This window comes from Phascolarctos cinereus, unplaced genomic scaffold (assembly GCF_003287225.1).
Source record: "Phascolarctos cinereus isolate Bilbo 61053 unplaced genomic scaffold, phaCin_HiC Scaffold_2;HRSCAF=192, whole genome shotgun sequence".
Lineage (NCBI taxonomy): Eukaryota > Metazoa > Chordata > Mammalia > Diprotodontia > Phascolarctidae > Phascolarctos > Phascolarctos cinereus.
This window is the reverse complement of record NW_027555625.1, coordinates 268658457-268669778: the sequence shown is the minus strand read 5'-3', so window position 1 is coordinate 268669778 and position 11322 is coordinate 268658457.

Genomic DNA, 11322 nt, shown 5'->3' with positions numbered 1-11322 from the left:
TCAATAAAAGAAAAAGAAGAGCAATGAATTGGACATAAAACTAAAAACAAAAACAACCTAGAAAATCAACAAATTACAACCCCCAATTTAACATCAAAATAGAAATCTCGAAAATCAAAGAGATTAACAAAATTGAAATAAAAAATTGAATTAATAAATAAAACAAAGAGCTTTTTAAAAAACAATAAAAGAGACTAATAGTTGGATTAATATTTACAAAAAATTATAAAATGTCCATATTAATAGAATGAGAAAAGAAGAGTTTGAATATTTTAAACTCAGAAACATTGAACAAGCCATAAATCAACTCTCAATGGAAAAAATTATCAGTCTCAGATGATTTTGCAAACAAATTCTTATGAACATTGAAGAAAAATTCATTCCAATATTACATGGAATTTCTCTTCCTCTCTCTTCTTGCTGTGTTTTGCTGAAAATACATAGAAATTTTAATGATTTGTGTGGTTTTATATTCTGTAGTTTTGCTGAAGCTATTAATCATTTCAATTAGTTTTTAGTTGACTCCCTAGAGCACTCTAAGTACACATCATATCATCTGCAAAAAAAAAAAGTGATCATTTTGTTTTCTCTTTGCCTATGTTTATTCTTTCCATTTTTTTTGTCTTATTGTGATAACTAGCATTTCCAGCACTACATCAAATAGTAATGGTGATGTTGCTTTATCCCTGACCTTATTGGAAAGACATCTAGCTTATCTCCATTATAGGCAATGCTGACTCTTGGTTTCATGTTGATACTGCTTATCATATCGAGGAAAACTTCTTTTATTCCTATGCTTTCTAACGTTTTTAAGAGGAATGAGTATTGCATCTTGTCAAAAGCTTTTTCTGTATCTATTGATATAATCATATGATTTTTTGTTTTTATTATTAATATGGTCAGTTATGTTTATGGTTTTCCTAATATTGAATGAGCCTTGCATTCCTGCTATAAATCCAGCCTGATCTTGGTGTATAATCTTTGTAATATGTTACTATAGCTTCCTTGTTAGTATTTTATTTAAAATTTTTGCAGCAATATTCATTATAGATATTGTCTTTTATGTTTTCTTTTCCTGTTTTGACTCTCCTTGGTTTAGGCATCAAGATCATATTTGTATCATAGAAAGAATTTTATGAGATCCCTTATTTTCCTAATCTTTCCAAACAGTTTATGTAGTGTTGGAATCAGTTCTTTAAATGTTTGGTAGAATTTGCCTATAAAGACAATTCCAAAGCACCCATAATGAAAAAATGCTATCCATCTCCAGAAAGAGAACTGATTAACTGGGAATGCAGATTGAAGCATACTTTTTAAAATGTCTTTATTTTGGGAGGGCTTTTTATATATGTTTTCTTTTGCAGCATGGCTATTATGGAAATATGTTTTGCATGACTTTATGTGTATACTCAATATTATACTGCTTGCCTCCTTAAGGGGTAGAGGAGAAGTAGGAAGGACGGATTTTGAAACTTAGAATTTTCAAAAATGAATGTTAAAACTTTTTATGTAATTAGGAAATATTTAATGAAATAAATAAAAATATATTTTAAAACTTTTTTTTTAAAAAAAGGACTTGTTTATAAACCCATATGATCTTGAGTCTTTTTCCTTTAGGAGTTCATTTATGGCTTGTTTAATTTCTTTTTCAAAGATATGATCATTTGAGTACTCTCCTATTCTTTTAATCTAGGCAATTTATATTTTTGTAAATATTCATCCATTCCATTTAGATTGTCACTTTTAGTGGCATATTTAATTGGGAAAAATAGATCCTAATAAGGGGGCAGCTAAGTGGCGCAGTGGATAGAGCACCGGCTCTGGATTCAGGAGGACCTGAGTTCAAATCCAGCTTCAGACACATAACACTCACTAGCTGTGTGACCCTGGGCAAGTCACTTGACCCAATTGCCTGACCAAAAAAATAAAACAAAAACAAAATAGACCCTAATAATTTCTTTTCTTTTTTCTTCATTGGTTGTGAAATTACCTTTTTTAAATCTCTGACATCAGCAATTTGGCTTTACTTTCTTTTTCTTTTTTTAAATTAAGTTAGCTAATGGTTTATCTCTTTTGTTTGGTTTGGGTTTTTTTTAAGCCCCTCAATTTATTAATTCAATTAGTTTTTTCTTTCAATTTTGTTAATCTTTCCTTTGGTTTTCAAGATTTCTATTTTGATGTTTAATTGGAGGTTTTGATTTGTTGGTTTTCTAAGTTGTTTGTTTTTTTAGTTTTTTTGCCCAATTCATTGATCTGCTCTTTCTCTTATTGATGGAAAATTTTAAGAAATATAAAAATTCTCATAAGGACTGCTGTGGTTGGATACAAAAAATGTTGGCATGTTGTCTCACTGTTGCCATTGTCTTTAATGAAATTATTGTTTCTGTGATTTGTTCTTTGACCCACCCATTCTTTAGGATTAAGTTATTTAGTTTCCAGTTAATTTTTTTTTTTGCCTTAAAGGCCCTTTATTGAATAGAATTTTATTGCATTGTGATTGGTAAAAGATGTATTTGATATTCAGCTTTTCTACATTTCTCTGCGAGGCTTTATGTCCTAATAAATGGTCAATTTTTATGAAGTTGTCATGCAAAGTTGAGCTATATGTATAATCATTTCTATTCCCATTCAATATTCTTCAGATGTGTAGCATATCTAATTTTTCTAAAATTCTATCCCGATCTTCCATTTCTTATTGTTGTTGTTGTTGTTGTTGTTATTGTTGTTGTTAGATTTATCCTCTTCTATTTTATGGGTGAGTTCATCTCATTTACATTCACAATTATTATTGTTGTGTACTTCCTTCCATCCTGTTCTCTAACACTTTTCCTTCTCTTTATTTCCCTCTTGCTTCTGACTAATTCCATCCTTAATGTATCCTCCCTCTTATTTCTCCCCTGTCCTTTAACCTCTCTCCCTCCTATTTTCCTTTGGGTGAAATGCATTTCTGTACCCAGCTATGTGTTTGTGAGTATTCTTCCCTTCTTTGGCCTGTTCAGATGAGAGTAAGGTTCACATGTCACTCCCTCCATTCACACACACTACTTTCTCCTTGTTACATAGACTTCTACTTGTGCATCCCATTTATGTGAGATAATTTTTCCCATTCTTCTCCTTCCCCCTGCCCATTGTATTCTTCTTCCCCTCCCTTTCCTTCTTCTTTTAATATCATCAAAACATCAGCTGTGTTACTTGTAAACAACATATTGTGAGATTCTGCTTTCTAATCTTCTTCCATTTTAAGCTGACTTCATCCATTTATATTTATAATTATGACTGTCAATTGTGTTTTTCCCTCCATCCATAAAAGTTCTCTTATGCCTTTTCCTCTATTTGCCCCCTGCTCTACTTTTTATAAAGAAGAGGGTAGGAAGAAAGGAGTATTCTCAGTACTAGTGCAATCTGCTTCTGTTCCTATCTCCCTCTTCTCCTCACTCAAACTCCAGTCACAGCATACTCTTTCTTTCTTTCTTTCCTTTTAAACATCTCTTCATGATCCACCCTCCAAGATTAGAATTTGTTTTGCTTATAACTGATTTCTTTCTGAATTTTACTCTCCCCCTCTTCTCCCTTCCCCCCTGCCCTTTTCTCTTGTTTCTTTGCTGAGTTGAATGTATTTCCACACCAAACTGTGTGTCTTTGGCGGGGAGGTGATTAAATGAGCCTTTGTCTGATTCAGATAAAAGTGAGGTTCAAGTGACATCTGCTCCCTCCACTTCTTCCTCTGTGTGGTCTTCTGTTTGAGTACTGAAGTTATTTGAGATAGTAAGTTCTTCTACCCTTCTTCTCCCTTTCTTATCCAATGTATTCCTTTTTCATCTCCTTCTCTTTTCTTCTTTTAAGATGTTTAAAACATAATAAAGACAAATCTTACATAATTCACTCTGACTCCTTAAGACAATTGTTTCATCTCTCCCACTAGAATGTAAACTCCTCATGCTTGTATAGTCCTTCCTAATTACTCAAATGTATTTTACCTTTTTATGTTTCACTTGACTCCAATGTTTGTATTTCAAATTTTCTACTCAGCTCTGGAATCCTTTCATCAGGAATGCTTGGAAGTTCTCTATTTCATTCAAGACTTATTTTTCCCTTCACACAAATAAAGTCAGATCTAAGTAACTGGGAAAATATCAGTTGCTCATGGGTAGGCCGAACTAATATAATAAAAATGACAATTCTACCTAAATTAAATTACTTATTCAATGCCATATCAATCAAATTATTAAAAATTATTTTATAGTGCTAGAAAAAATAATAAAAAATTAATCTGGAAGGACAAAAGGTCCAGAATATCAAGGGAATTAATGAAAAGAAATGCAAAAGAAGGTGGCCTAGCTGTACCAGATCTTAAAATGTATTATAAAGCAGCAATCATCAAAACTACTTGGTACTGGCTAAGAAATAAAGTGGTTGATCAGTGGAATTGGTTGGGCATACAAGACACAATAGTCAATGACTATAGTAATCTACTGTTTGATAAATCCAAAGACTCCAGCTTCTGGGATAAGAACTCATATTTAACAAAAACTGCTGGGAAACCTGGAAAATAGTATGGCAGAAAGTAGGCATAGCCCAATGTCTTACACCCAATACCAAGATAACATCAAAATGGGTACATGATTTAAATATAAAGTGATACTATAAGCAAACTAGGAGAACAAGGAATAGTTTACCTGTCAGATCTACAGAGAAGGGAAAAAATTATGACCAAACAAGAGATAGAGAATATTCTGAAATGCAAAATGGATGATTTTGATTATATTAAATTGAAAAGTTTTTGCACAAAGCCAGTGCAACCAAGAGTAGAAGGGAAGCAGAAAGCTGGGAAACAATTTTTATAGCCAATGTCTCTGATAAAGGCCTCATTTCTAAAATATGTAGAGAACTGAGTCAAATTTATAAGAATACAAGTCATTCCTCAATTGATAAATGGTCAAAGGATATAAACAGGCAGCTTTCAGATGAAAAAATCAAAGCTATCTGTAGCCATATGAAAAAATGCTCTAAATCACTATTGATTAGAGAAATGCAAATCAAAACAACTCTGAGGTACTATATCAGATTGGCTAACATGACAAAACAGGAGGATGATAAATGTTGGAGAAAATGTGGGAAAATTGGAACATTAATGCATTGTTGGTGGAGTTGTGAACTGATCCAACCATTTTGGACAGCAATTTGGAACTATGCCCACAGGGCTATAAAAATGTGCATACTCTTTGACCCAGCAATAGCACTTCTAGGGCTGTATCCCAAGGAGATCATAAAAATGGGAAAAGGCCCCACATGTAAAAAATATTCATAACAGCTCTTTTTGTGGTGGCAAAGAATTGGAAATTGAGGGGATGCCCATCAATTGGGGAATGGCTGAACAAGTTGTGGTATATGAATATAATGGAATATTATTGTGCTGTAAGACATGATGAGCAAGCAGACTTCAGAAAAACCTGGAAAGACTTGTATGATTTGATGCTGAGTGAAGTGAGCTGAACCAGGAGAACATCATACACAGTAACGGCCACACTGTACGATGACTAACTTTGATAGACTTAGCCCTTCTCAGCAATGCAAGGATCTAAGACATCTCCAAAAGTCTCATGATGGAAAATGCTATCCACATCCAGAGAAAGAACTATGGAGTCTGAATGCAGATCAAAGCATACTGCTTGCTCTTTTATTTTCCTTATTTTGTTTTGTTTCCTCTTTCTTGTGGTTCCTCTTACTGGTTCTAATTCTTCTTTACAACATGATTAATGTGAAAACATGTTTAATATGAATGTGTAAGTAGTATATCAGATTGCATGCCATCTTGGGGAGGGGGGAGATAATTTAAAACTCCAAATCTTATAGAAGTGAATGTTGAAAACTAAAAATAAATTAATTAATTTTTAAAAGATTTATTTTTCCTCTGAAGAATAATACTAAGTTTTGCTAGGAAAGTTATTTTTGATTTTAAGCCTTTAACCTTTTGGAATATTGTGTTTCAAGCTCTCTACTCCTTTATAATAGTGGCTGCAAGAATGTGCTGGAGCCAGCTCATACTAGCTTATGAGAGCCAATTGTTAAACACTCCATATGAGCATTACATCTCAGAAATCATCACATGCTACAAATCAGGGCTTGATTTATTATTTTGTTGATTGTCTAAACTTAGGAAAGTAATGGAGAAAATGTTAATAATGCAGAATAAACTTACAAATGTATCATATATACATTTTCTCTCCCAGAGACCTGGTTGTTAAACATTTACCAGCACACCCCTGGTTAGCTGCCAGATTTTGCATCATCCTGACTGTGGTTCTTGTGTGACCTGACTTGGTACTTGAACTCTTTTTTTCTAGCTTCTCTCAGTATTTTATCTTTGACCTGGAATTTCTAAATTTTGGTTATGACATCCCTGGGACTTTTCATTTTAGAATTCCTTGGTTAGGGGGTTGCCAGCTTTCTGTGGGCCCTAAGCAGTGTGAGCTAGATCGTGGTCTGATTGCTGCCTTCCTGGTCAGAATCGTGTAGACTTCCCACTCTGGTCTGTCTCTGGGCAACTGGACGATCCAGTTCACAGTTGCTGACCCTGGCTTCTGTTAGCTAGCTGGAATACTCTGCAGGTTCAGGATGATATAGATTCTATGGGCTCACCCCTGGATGCTACTGTCTGCCCTGGATAACTAGCTGCAGGCCCCAGATCAGGCCTGTGAGTCTAAGATCCTGCTCCAGTGTCAGAGGGACGAAGCTGTAAGCCCACAGTTAATCTACAGTCTCTGCCTTGGTTACCCAGCTTCAGGTCCCAGCCTCAGTCAAAATGTGCTGGCCCTGTGGCCCCAGTCCAGACTCAAACACGTGGCTGCCAGCTCTCTCCTTTTCCTGTTTCCTGCCCACACACAGCCCAGTTTCCGCACTGGAAGGTTCCTTGTGGGCTTTCTTGGCTGGACTACCCTTCCCAGGGCCCAGAGGCCTCTGGCTGTCTCCTTGTGCTGCCTTGAGCTGGAAAAAATGACCCACTGTGGTTTCTTCACGGATTTTTCAGTCACTTCTTGGTCTAGTGCACTTTCTTAATCCGCATTGCAATAGTTATGGGAGAGAGAGCAAGACTCTATGACTTCCTCTTCATCCACCGTTTTTGCTAGTCTTGTATTCTCAGATGGTAACGGACAGCGTGCAGGGATGAGGATAGAGTAGGGGATCAACAGGACCAATACAGTTAATCAGAGAACTCGGGTTACTGGGTCAAATAAGAGGAAGGTTCGTGGTAACGGCAGCAAAGAGAGCCCTGTGGAGAGGAGGCCTCTTGACCTAATTCTATGGCGGGGAAGGACGTGAGCTGAGCCAACGCAGAGGCAACAACAGGGTTTTGCTCCCCAAAGGAGAAAGTGAGGCGGGTGACTTTGCACAACCTTCCCTCACTTAAATCCAATTCACTTGCAAGTCATGGCATTATCTTCCTGATGTCATGAGAAGGAAGGACAAACAACAACCTGTGAGTAGTACAGCTGGGGACCCAACTGGTCACAATGCAGCCCTCCCCTCCCCTCCCTTTCCCTTCCCTTCTCTTGCTCCCTTCCTCTCCCTCTGACCACATAGGGTATACCCTTACCTGAGGGTGCTCTGCCCAAAGGAATGTAAATTTTGATCCCTGAAATATTGAAAGATATCTTGGGGTTTAAGGACTAGATTTCTTCCTTAAGGACCATGCCTTAAACCAGACCTACACAACTTGGCAGTAGGCAGGGGCCAAAATTAAAATAAACTAAACTTCTTCGGGTCACAGATAGGTTTTTAGTGGCTCACTTTCCAAGTAAAGGTATAATTAATGACTAAACTATTTTACAAATAAACCATATTTTAAAAAGGGAAATTTCAGGGTACCTAGGTGGAGCAGTGGATAGAGCACTGGCCCTAGATTCAGAAGGATCCGAGTTCAAATCCAGCCTCAGACACATAACACTTACTAGCTGTGTGACCCTAGGCAAGTCACTTAACCCCATTGCCTGGGGGGGAGGGGAAATTTCAATTAATTAAACATATTAAGATTTTTATTTATCATGAAATCTTCCTCTCAGACTACAGACAGACTGATGATGGTTGTCATGGGTCACATGACAAACAAGAGGGCACAATGGCAGCCCACCCCCCAAGTTACATGATGGGCCCAATTGTGACTAGTGGAAGGAGGGTTAAGTGGGGCACAGACAAAATGCTCTTCACATCTTTACTTTCTTTTACATCCTCTACATTTTTTGAGGGCTGCCTGAAATCTTTTGGCAAGCCATATGTTGTGCAGATCTGCCTTAAACCCAAATCACTCTAGCTCTCATTAATTAGCCAACAATAGGTGTGGCCCAAGCCCCACCTGGTCATTGCTTGGGCCCTGATGGCTCAGAGTGAATTAAATAGCAATTGTTTCTGTTTTGGCCAGAAACGTTGAGGCTCTTCCACTTCCAGATTGATTTTTTTTTTAACTAGGTAAAAGAGGCCATTCTTTGCCTCACTTTTTATCCAGCCTTAATCACTGAATGGGGCTTGCCTCAGTCAACCTGAGACCTGTTAAAGACCTTAGTTTAAAAAGGCCAACACCTCCCAGTGCATTCTGGGTCATCTCCAGTCATCCTGATCTATATCTGGCCACTAAACCCAGATGGCTCCAGGGGAGAAAGTGAGGCTGGTGACTTTATATGGCCCTTCCTCACTTAAATCCAGTTCACTTGCAAGTCATGGCATTATCTTCCTGATGTCATGGCCCTCTTTGAGAATGTGTGTGTGTGTGTGTGTGTGTGTGTGTGTGTGTGTGTGTGTGTGTGTACATACATATAATCAACAGAGGGAAGGCCCTGGGATTAAGGGTATCAGGAATGGTTCCCTGTAGAAAGCTAGGATTTTAGCTGGGACTTAAAGGGAGCTAGAGGAGCCAGGAAGCAGAGATGAGGGGGAAGAACATTCCAGATATAGGGAGCATCCAGGGCTGAGTGAAGAAGTATCGTGTTCCAGGCTCAGTAAGGATGCCATGTGTCACTGCATGGCAGAACAAGTGGGGATGGGAAGCAGAGAAGTGGGAATATTGCTCGTTTGTGAGAAATGGTTAGGGGAAAACCCCCCTCAAAATAGAGGAATAAGACTAAATTGAGAAAATACCTGTTAGAGCTGAAAGGGACCTCAGAGCAGAAAGAGAGCTGGTTTTGTAGTCAAGGGACTTGAGTTGAAGTTCTGACGCTCAATATCTGTGTGACTTTAGGTAAGTCACTTAACCCCTAGCAAGAATATTGGGGGAACACAGACTTGGAGTCAGAAATCCCTTAGTTTCGGAGTCAATGAATCCTAGCTGCTTCGATTCAGCCACTCTCCCCACCCCAACCCTTGACCATCCTGCAATCCTGTGCCCTCTCCTCCCCCTCCTCAGCCCTGGTGACCATTCCTGCTCGCCTCTGGTTCACAACCCACAGCATCCCCAACATCTCCCCCGTCCTAATCCAAACCCCCAGATCAGGGTTTTGGCTACAACAAGCGGACTGGATGGTAGGTCTTCCTATTATGTGACAGCCTTTGAGTGGCTTAGCCTGGCATAGAGAAGAATAGAATAGCCTCCAGGCACCTAAACTTTTGAGTGGGTGTGTGTTGGCACAGAGGGTAGGAGGAGAGAGAAATTGCCAAATGTTCATTATCATTGTCATCAAGAAACTTTTCACTGAGCTCCTGGGTTCACTGAGATGAGTCAGAGTCAAGGCAAAGCTAACCTCTCAGGATAAGCTAACGTGCCAGGGCACCTGGTGGAACAGAGGGGCAGTGCGTAGAGCTGTAACCAGGAAACTCTGTGCCCAGGGGCTACTACCATAAACCTCACCCAGGAAAGACTGTGAAGTGCAAACTCAGGTACAGAGAATGGAGGTTGGGGGTGGGGGAAGACAGAGACCTTGGACACATTGCCATGAGCCCCTTTTAGGGCCCAGCGCCCCCATATGGGTGGGAAGCAAGGCCGGATAGGGTAGAGGGAAGAAGTGATGCCACAGCCTCCCATCTGGTAGCTTTCAACGTTAACGAATGGCTCTTGCTAAGTAGGTGCCAAACTCTATTGCTTCCAGGCTCTGGAGACTACAGCTGCTGTTAGCATCCCCTAAATTCAGTGCCCTCTGAATTTCTAGTTACAGCTCTGATGGAACTAGTTTGGTGTGCTGGAAATAGTAGCAAACATTTATATCATGGGTACTCTGTGTCAGGCACTGTGCTGAGCACTTTACAGTTACTTTATTTGACCCTTACAACAATCTGGGGAAGCAGGTGTTATCATCATCCCCACTTTACATATGAGATAACTGAGGCAAAAAGAGGTTAAATAATATTTATATGGTGCCTACTATGTGCCAGGCGCTGCGCAGAAGTGCTTTACAATTTTCTCGTTTTGTCCTCACAACTCCGGGAAGTAGGCGCTGTTAATCATCCCCATGTTACCATGGGGATGAGAAAACCGAGGCTGGGAAATTGCTACATCTTTCAGATTGCACAGCTGATAATTGCGGTAGCCAATACAAGCACAAGTCTTCCTGATTCCAAGGCCATCATTCTATCCACCACATCAAGCTGCCTCCCAAGTGAAAGATGAAGTCAGGAAGCCAGGGTTTCAAATCCCTACTGCCACATCACCTATCTCAGCCTCAGTTTCCTTATCTGTAAAATATTGTAAGGGGAAGGGTGAAATAACTAGCATCTTCACAGGATCTAATGAGATAACATGTGTAAAGTGACTTACTGACCCAAAAGCCTATATTCCTATGTTAATGTTATCATTGCCACCATTATGATAGTCCAGTGTAAGTCAGAATGGTCCATGCCCCAGAACAGGTCCAACCAAAAGGCATTTTGCAAGCCTTTAAGCACTATACAAATAAGAACTATCAGAGCTATGAGGAGAGGCCACAGGACGTGGGGAGAGAGTTGGTCTTAAAGGCACGAAAATCTCTGATCCCACCTCTGATATGTAACCCTTTGTGACTCTGGGTAAATGACTTCTCAGTGCTCAAGGCTCTTTCAAGTGCCCTAGGACTCTTATGTTGCAGAGAAGATGACAACCCACATCAGTCAGTTCCCAATACCAGTAAAATCACAGGTTCATTCCTCTCCTCTAATTAGGACAATGGGAGAAAACAGCACACAAGCCCCAGTCTCATCTTCCTGATCTTCCTGCCAGCCTCTCTGCTCAGAGATGCCAGAACATCTGGATTGATGCAGATTGCTACTCCCACCCCAACATCGACTCTTCCCTCAACAGACAGAACCCTACACCCCCCTCCTTCACATACCTCTGGGTCTTTTCCCACCACCCCTGCACAGTAT